At 42.4% G+C, this 8852-nt stretch overlaps 1 pseudogene; it reads left to right on the top strand.

Annotated features, from left to right (window-relative positions):
- The first annotated feature begins 3546 nt into the window (after positions 1-3546).
- On the top strand, positions 3547-8852 carry LOC136465051 (probable phosphoinositide phosphatase SAC9; annotated as a pseudogene).

Here is an 8852-nt window from a genome sequence, read left to right as displayed (position 1 = left end):
CCGAGTGCTATGGTCACAGCACTCGGCGAAGCTGGAAAAATGGGCACTCGGAAAACCATTTTTCCAGCTTTGCCGAGTGCCATGACCATGGTACTCGACAAAGAATTTTTTTTAAAAAAAAAATCAAACTTTGCCGAGTGCCGGCCAGAGGGCACTCGGCAAAGAAATTTTTTTAAAAAAAATTCAAATTTTGCCGACCACCGGCCAGGGGGCACTCGGCAAAGAATTTTTAGAAAAAAATATAAAACATCTTTGCCAAGGGCCGGATAGAGGGCACTCGGCAAAGAAATTTTTTTAAAAAAATAAAAAATCTTTGCCGAGTGCCTACAGGGTTGGCACTCGACAAAGCGACCGTCAACGGGGCCGGCGTCGTGACGGTCGCTTTTCTTTGTCGAGTGCCCTCGGGCTCTCGGCAAAGCCTTTGGCGCAGGGGAGGAGCTACAGGGTATGCCAGGTATGCACTGGCATACCCTGCAGATCCAGCAATAGCTTTCATGTATATACATTAGTATTTGTAAAAAAAAAAGACCATATCTGCATCATGGAAAACGAACGCAGCAGCTGCTCCTTGCCAAGAGATGGACTTTCCTAGTTTCGACGCCCACACGGCCATACGAACGGGAAGCCCAGATCCTGCCCACGTGGCCATAAGGACGCCAGGCGGAAATTCGGAAAGTCAAGGTCCAGTCCTTAGAATGCGCAGTTCCTAACCGCCGACGCCTGGACTTCCTATTGATCTACTAGTATCGCAGATTAGAGTCTCTCCCGCTGGCCGCCGTCTCGAGGCTTGAATCTTTGCGGCGCCGACTGCCGAGTACGTGACATGGAGGATCGGCCTAATGCGCGTGCATGATTAACGTGCATATATAGTCCGACTGCCTGAGCCACCGCGGTGAGAATCAATCTCTTTTTTTACTATTCATCTTTCTATAGAAAGATCATGTTTATATCCATGGCTAATATTATCCAGTCATCAATAATATGCAGTGAGGTCGGAGATTTGCTCAACATCAAAGACAACCGAAATTGATCAACAATTTAGTATCATGTGAGTGTTTGTGTCATCACATATGAGGATAGCGGATTCAATCCGTGCACTTGCAATTTGTTTAATTGTTTGGTATTGTGTTTTTAGAGACGGAGATATTGCATCCATTTTTAATAATTGGCCGAAAGAAGGTGATATCATCAACGCATTCATGTCCCATAGAAAGTGTCGGCTAAAAAAGTCAGATAAGTAGTATTGTAAGTCTATTACTCTCTTTTATGCATATATTTGGAGCTATCATTATGATGCCTGAACTATTCATATTGTAATGCTGTGGATGTTTTTCAACTTAATCTTCAAATTTAAAACTTATCGTGTTATTTAGTGTATATATGCCGAATTACATTGCAAATTTCATAATTGTTACTGAATTGTCAAATGATTTTACCAATTTATATATGAAATTTTTTTGACGGCATACCCTGATCTAAAATCCTAGATTCGCCACTGCTTTGGCGAGTGCCCGATAAAAGACACTCGGTAAAGAGGGCTTTGCCGATCAATTTTTTGCCGTGTGTTCTTTGCCGAGTGCCGCACTCGGCCAAGGCTTTGCCGAGTGCAATTTGGCATTTGCCCAGCACTCGGCAAAGAACCTGATCCAGTAGTGGTTCATGTGAGCTGGAATGGATTGGGGCGAAACTTAGTTAATTTCTAACCCGATCCAAACAAGTTGCTGTTGTATTGGAATCACGTCAACCATGCATCCTTTTGCAGGTTTTTAAAGAGAGGCGGGAGGAGATCATCGTCACACGTGTGAAGGGAAAATGAGCACTGATCTGAAGACGTCGTGGCCGGAGGTGTTGGGTTGGCCGGCGACCCAGGCTGTGACGCAAATCAAAAGCGACAGACCGGACGTGGCAATAGAGGTAATCCCGAGTGACCGGCACCATGGTGGCACCGGCGTACAACGCCAAGCGCGTCCGCGTCTTCTTCGACGCCGCCAACTCTCTGGGCTCGTCGCGTCCATTCCCGTCGTCGGCTAGGCCGCTCACCGGCCGAGCGCAGCAGATGCAGCGGTGGCACACATAATATATACAATAATAGTAGTAGGAATAATTATGTTCTCATGTGATGGGATCTTGATGAAATTTTGTTCGATTTTCAAGTGTTTGAAAAATGAAAACGGGATGGAGAAGCAAGACTTGTGTCCTACTCCCTCTAAGGATATGAAAATGTGTTTTGTAACAGGAAAAAGTCTAAATTACCTCCTCTAAGTTTGGCCTATTTGAGATACCCCGTAAACTAATATTTGGTTCAATTTACTACCTCCGGCTATTTTAATTGACCTAGTTTACCCCTTAACAGGATTTGTTATTTTGTTTCTCCACGTATAAGATGAGTTTTGATATCAAATTTTGTGATGTGACAGAGAACACCATAAGCTATGTTAGAAAGATATATCTTTTTTGCCACTATTTTGATGGCTTAGAGAATTTAATAATAAACTAACACTCTAGATATAATATTGTACAAACCATAATGATGAAAAAATCGTAATGTATTTTTCTAACACAAAATATGACGTCCTCTATCACCTCACAAATTTAGAAACTAAAACTCGATTTGTACATAGAGAAACAAAAAAACTTTTTAAGGTGTAAATTGGACCAACTTAAATAGTTGAATGGAGTAAATTGAACCAAATGTTAGTTTATGGAGTTACCTGGACATAGGTCAAACTTGAAGGGAGTAATTTAGACTTTTTGCGGTGGAAGCCAAGGGATGGTCGCCCGACCAACTAGGTTGACCCCCTATGACAGGTGGGGCCACCCTCTCCTGTGGGATGCTTGAATGGGTATGAAGCAGTGGGGCCACTAAATACTTTGGATTCTTAACGTGTGGGCCCTTCTATCCATGTACTTTAATCCCGAGCCGTCCAAGAAAAGCAAATGTGATCCAAGTGTGGACATTGCTTGAAGGTGTGCTTCTTGTTAGTAATACATGTGTGCTATTGTTTTTATTACCACCTAAATAAGACACGAGATTCATTCTACGCTATTGAAGAGCATAAGAGGTCCAACGTGGTCATACATTCTAAAACTTGACAGGATGATATAGAAGTACAGCATGGTTGTCATCTGTAATAGAGCCTCTTGAGGGTAAGGCCCAATAGCAGAGCAAACCCGTTAACCAAAAAACAAAAGAGTTTCATACGCACGTCCTCAGGGACCATACGGGCACCGCGGTCCGTAGCAGAAACAGAAACAGCCATTCGTTCGCAGCAGAAACAGCCATTCGGCATTTGCACGCGGCGACCATCGCGTTGGTGTCTGCGGCGGTCACGCTGTTGATTGTGCTCCTGACCATCATGCTTGCGGGGAGGTGAGGTGAACTGCCCGGTGAGTTGGTTGTCGGATAGCACCAATAAAGTAAGCTCCGGCAGGCGGCCGAGCTCGGCGGGCAGCGCGCCAGAGAGCATGTTGCCGGACAGGTCGATCGTGCGCACGCGGGAGAGCGCGGCGAGCGTGCGCGGGACGCGGCCGGAGAGGCAATTGTTCATGAGGTTGAGGTACTGGAGCTCGCCTACGCGGCGGCGGCTCGTGCATGTTCCTGTGCGGCAGCTCGTGCATGCAACTTGCGTTTGCGCCACGCTATCCACGTCATATTGGTCAAAACCTTGTTTCGATGAGCTATGGACCTAAGTGGCATACTTAAACAATATTAGGGTGCCAAAAGTACGATTAGAGAGTTTGTGGACCTAAGTGGTACCCCAAGACAAGTTCAAGAGCCCACGATGCATATTACTCTAAAGCATTTACTGTAACATACGTCTGAGACAGATGAAATAGTTACAACATACTCTTGCAACACATGTATATGGCCACTACAACATATGCAATATCAGATAAAAACACTTGCAACTTACGTTTGAAACAGCTGAAACATTTGAGATATACAATTGCAACATACGTGTATAACCAGTGCAATATATGCAACATCCAGATAAAACACTTGCAACGTATATTTAAAACAGCTGAAACAGATCCAGATTCAGATAGCCGACCGAAGTGTACATTGTGATCAGCTTGTCAACGAGGAGAGACACCCAGGTCGTATACGTCGATCCGACCACTGGCGCCCTCCGCTACCTGCGGAAGCATGGGGAGGACGTCTTTGATTCCGAGGCAGCGGCTCTGAACTACATCACCGACGGGTCAAGGGTTGTATCCAAGAGCACCACATATGCCAAGGCAGTGCTGGGGTACGCAGTGTTAGGAAGCTCTGCTCTGCTTCTGGTTGCGACGCAGCTGAGCGCGTCGGTCCCCAATCTGCCAGGAGGCGGGTGCATATGCATGGTGGCGGAGAGCCAGTGGATAAAGATCCAGCTGCAGAACCCTCAATCCCAGGGAACTGGAGAGCAGAAGAATATACGTGAGTTGGCCGAGCTCGACATTGACGGCAATCACTTCTTTTGTGAGACAAGGGATGTTACCAGGCCATTCCCGAGTCCTATCACACTACGGGAACCAGATGAGGAATTCGTTTGGAATGAGTGGTTGTCGAAGCCTTTTAAGGACATTGGCTTGCCAGGACACTGCGTCATTCTTCTGCAGGGGTTTGCTGAGTACCGGAACTTTGGAGGTGCTGGGCAGCAAGGTGGGTTAGTCGCCCTTATCGCACGCCGTAGTCGATTGCACCCTGGAACCCGCTATTTGGCCCGTGGACTGAATGCATGTTCAGGCACAGGCAATGAGGTTGAGTGCGAGCAACTGGTTTGGGTTCCACGGAAGGGTGGACAGCGTATCCCTTTTAGCTCGTATATCTGGCGGCGTGGAACTATACCAATATGGTGGGGTGCAGAAATAAAAAATGCAGTGTCAGTAGAAGCTGAAATTTATGTTGCCAATGATCCTTACAATGGAAGCTTACAATACTACCAACGGTTGGGTAGAAGATACGGCAATAAATCTGCTGAAGCGAGTGTGTCCAGGCAAAAGAAATCTGGAAGGGTTCCCATTATTTGTGTTAACTTGCTAAGATACGGCGAAGGAAAAACAGAGTCAGTTCTTGTTGATCATTTCAAAGAATCTATACGGTACATGAACTCTACTGGAAAGCTGGGAAGCACGTGGATGCATGTTGAAACCAGTTCCTAGTATCACCCCAATGGCTGATGGTGGCTCCAGTCTTCTCAGCTTCAAAAGGAAGGATCTTATTTGGGTATAGTTCTTCCTTAAAGACTCTTCTTGATGCATCTGGAAGAGTCTTCCTGATAGTTTTCTGGTTTATTTAATTATTGCTGTGATGTTTTTTTCACATAGCATGTTAAAGACTCTTGTGCATGCAGGTGTGTCAGCAAGGTGCAGACTATGTTGAACTTTTCATATACCTTGGGGAACCTTGTCATGTTTGTCAACTGCTTCTTACTGTCTCCCACGGTGCTGAAGATTCTTCATATCCAGCAACCGTAGATGTTAGAGTTGGCTCAAGCATAGACTCCCTCAAACTCGTGGTTGAGGTCCTTGTCTCTATCTTACCTCACTGGTTTTGTTATAATATCCTTTTCTTTTGCTCCAGCTGTTTCATCAAGTTTCTTTGCAATACCATTTTCGTTTCCATACTTTTAAGATTTGGCTCGGTGAACTGACAACACTATACCCAAAGTCAAGACCCCAGAGGTGCAGACACAAAAATTGCCGTCCTTGCTAAAATTGAGCTTCATGTGCAATAACTCTGACTTTAAGACCATGACTTCTGCTTGATTCAGAACCAATGCTGAACTGTGTGCTGATTACTTTGGCTGAGATGAGATTAGCTAACCACATTTACTGAGTTTGGCCTGGATTTTGGTTAGGTTCATAATCCTATCCTCATCAAGTTTAGGTATTGTTGATTTATAATTGGTTATTGCTTCATTTTGTATTGGTTTTGTCTGATACATTAGTGTCATTGCTTAAGTGTTGTTTTGCATTTTCTACAGTCATACAATTGTTTCTCTCAACAATTTCTGTGTGCGCTAACAGCTTTGAATTTGAATAATTGATATGTTTTTGTCAATGAAATTGAAATCCAATTAAAGCATGCAGATGCATCAAAAACTATATTTAACCTTTTAGTAGAGCTCTCTTGTTTTGTGAGGCAATTTGTCATTCTTTACTAGCCAAATCATGGCCTTTTCATTTGATCGTTTCCATTTGTTTACTCTGTTGTATTTTGAACATCTTACTTAACTGGTTAATGAATATTAATTGGGAAATTAATTGTGTAGGGTGCTTGCATTCCACAGTGCTTGAATGGGACAAATTTACTGATTCCAGTCACTGGGAGAATTGATCCAGAGGACTTGGCTGTTACAGGGAAAAGTGCTAGGCCCATTGTTCAAGAGAGCTCCTATCTTCCTTTGTTATATGACTTTGAAGAGCTAGAAGGAGAACTAAACTTTTTGAATCGAGTTGTTGCATTATCTTTTCATCCATCCTTTGTATCAAGAACACCCATTACTCTTGGTGAGGTAAAATTGATGAATTCTCTAGACTGAGATGTTTTTAAAAAGTTACTTTTGGCTGTGACTATTTGTTTATCTTTTTCTTGATGAGTTGTATAAATTTCTTTAACAGATTGAAGTACTTCGAGTTTCTCTTCCATGGGCAGACATGTTAACCAATTGTGAACGTGCTCCTGAATTTATGGAGTTTCTTAATAAAAAATCATCAAGTGTTCACTGTGATCTAGGTTCCAAGTCTTTTGGAAATTCTTCCATGCCTGGGAATGATTCTCATGGTATTGATGGGTCTTACACTAAAAGTTCATCATCAGTTCAAACAGGTGGTTCAGAAAATTTGTTGGATTTTCTCACAGGTGATTTTGACATGTCGGAGCCACATATAACTGAAAATAATTTTGGTAATGGGGAACAAACAAACTTCTTAGATGATGGATTTGATGTTAATCCTTTTACCCCTGCATTGGAAGTGCCTGTTCCTAAAGTGAATAAGCAGGTTGGAGAATGTGGCAGCACACATCTTTATCTTAAATTTTTTGAATCCCTTTCTGGCTATAATAAGGTATCCATTTGTGAAAAAATCATCTCCTTTTATTTCTATTCTTCTATGTTCTGTTCTTAGTAAACTTTCTTGAATCTTTGTTGAGTATTCCTTAAAAAATACTTTGAAACTGACCTTGTCCTGAAGTTTCCAATAAAATCTTGAATTGCTTCTTTGTTCAGATAAATGAGCAAGATGGTTCTACCATTCTAGTTTGAAGTTTCTAGTAGCAACACTACTGAACCCTTTTTTCCCCTAACAAAGACAGGTTCCAATTTATGACAGATTATCTGAATCTTTAGATCTATTCAGGTTACATACGTTTAGAGTTCTGGCATTATTACTTACCTTGCTTTTCAATACATACTTGCTTATTCTGAAAAAAAATAATGAAGGAACAAAAGTAGACCTATTTTGAAAAGGTGTTTATGAATTTAAATCCAAAATACTTTAAACTTTATTCATATTTCCAGGGAAAGGGTCTTGACTTTGAGGAAACGATGAAGCTTGAAATAAAACGTCTCCGTCTTGGTCTTTCTGCTGCTGAAAGGGACCAGGCATTGTTATCAATTGGTGTAATTCCTGCCACATTATATCCAAACCGTTCAGTTGATTATTCTTACCTATTGAAGTTATCCAGCTTAGCTGATAATCTGGCACTGCTGGGCCATACAGTCCTTGAGGATCGTGTTAATGCTTCAATAGGGCTTGAAAAGGGCAGTGAGCACGCTATAGACTTTTGGAACATCAGTGAAAATGATGAATCCTGCTATGATGGGGCATGTGAAGTCTGTGCTCTGTCTTCATTACAAGCTTCAGCCACTAGAGAAAATCAATCAGTACTTGTGGAATGTTTCCAGTGTGAAAGGACAGTTTGAAAAGCTTGCTGTGCTGGGAAAGGGGCCTTCCTTTTGCTTAACACCTACAGGGAGTTGAAGATATATGGTGGGAGTCAAAGTGGTGGCTATTCAGCACTCGCAGATAGTTTTGTGTGCAAATCATGCTGCAGTGAAATTATCAAACGTGCATTGTATGTGGATTATGTCCGGGTTCTTCATAGTTTGCGCAGAAAAGATCGTTCAGAGAAAGCGGCACTGAGTACTGTGAATCAGGTCTGCCAACTGGAGTACAGGAAAGCATCGATTTATCCCAAAGTATTCTATTTGGTCAGAGACAATTGAAGCAGATCCTTGATGGTGAAGAATCCCTTGCAGAATTTCCATATGCAAACTTTTTACAAATGGTATTTCTCAACTTCGTACCAAGTCATCATAAATTGCACTCATGCATGATTTGTTGCTCTGTGTTATTTATACACTGATGTATTCGCAACACTATTGATGTTGCCCATGGACCATGAAAAAGCAGTCAATAAACTTGGCCTTGTGATAGCATCTTCTTTTTTAAGATCCCCCCCCCCCTTCTCTTTTTCTTCTATGAAGTTTGCTTTACCATAAATAATGCTTTGATCGTGCCTTATGCTCTATACTCAGGTTGAAACTGCCAATGACTCTGAAGTCTGAACCACTGCTTTCGTTACTGGCACCTTTTGGTACTGGAGAGTACAAGTCTTACTGGAAAGTTCCGCAAGATAAGACTTCAGTGGAGTTCTCAATTATTCTTTGTGGTTTATCAGATGTTGCAGGAGTTGCTATAATTGTCAGTTCTTGTGGGTACTCAACATCTGACTGCCCAATTGTAAGATAGCCTACTTTACTTTCTCTTCCTTCGTCATGCTATCCTTATTTTTATCTATAAAATCAGTACCTATAAAATCAGTACGGACAATGTTAGCCAGGCATACTTAATATTCTATATAG

Source organism: Miscanthus floridulus, chromosome 7 (genome assembly GCF_019320115.1).
Source record: "Miscanthus floridulus cultivar M001 chromosome 7, ASM1932011v1, whole genome shotgun sequence".
In the NCBI taxonomy this organism is placed as follows: Eukaryota; Viridiplantae; Streptophyta; class Magnoliopsida; order Poales; family Poaceae; genus Miscanthus; species Miscanthus floridulus.
Note: the sequence above shows the minus strand (reverse complement) of the source record. Positions and strands in the feature narration are given on the sequence as shown.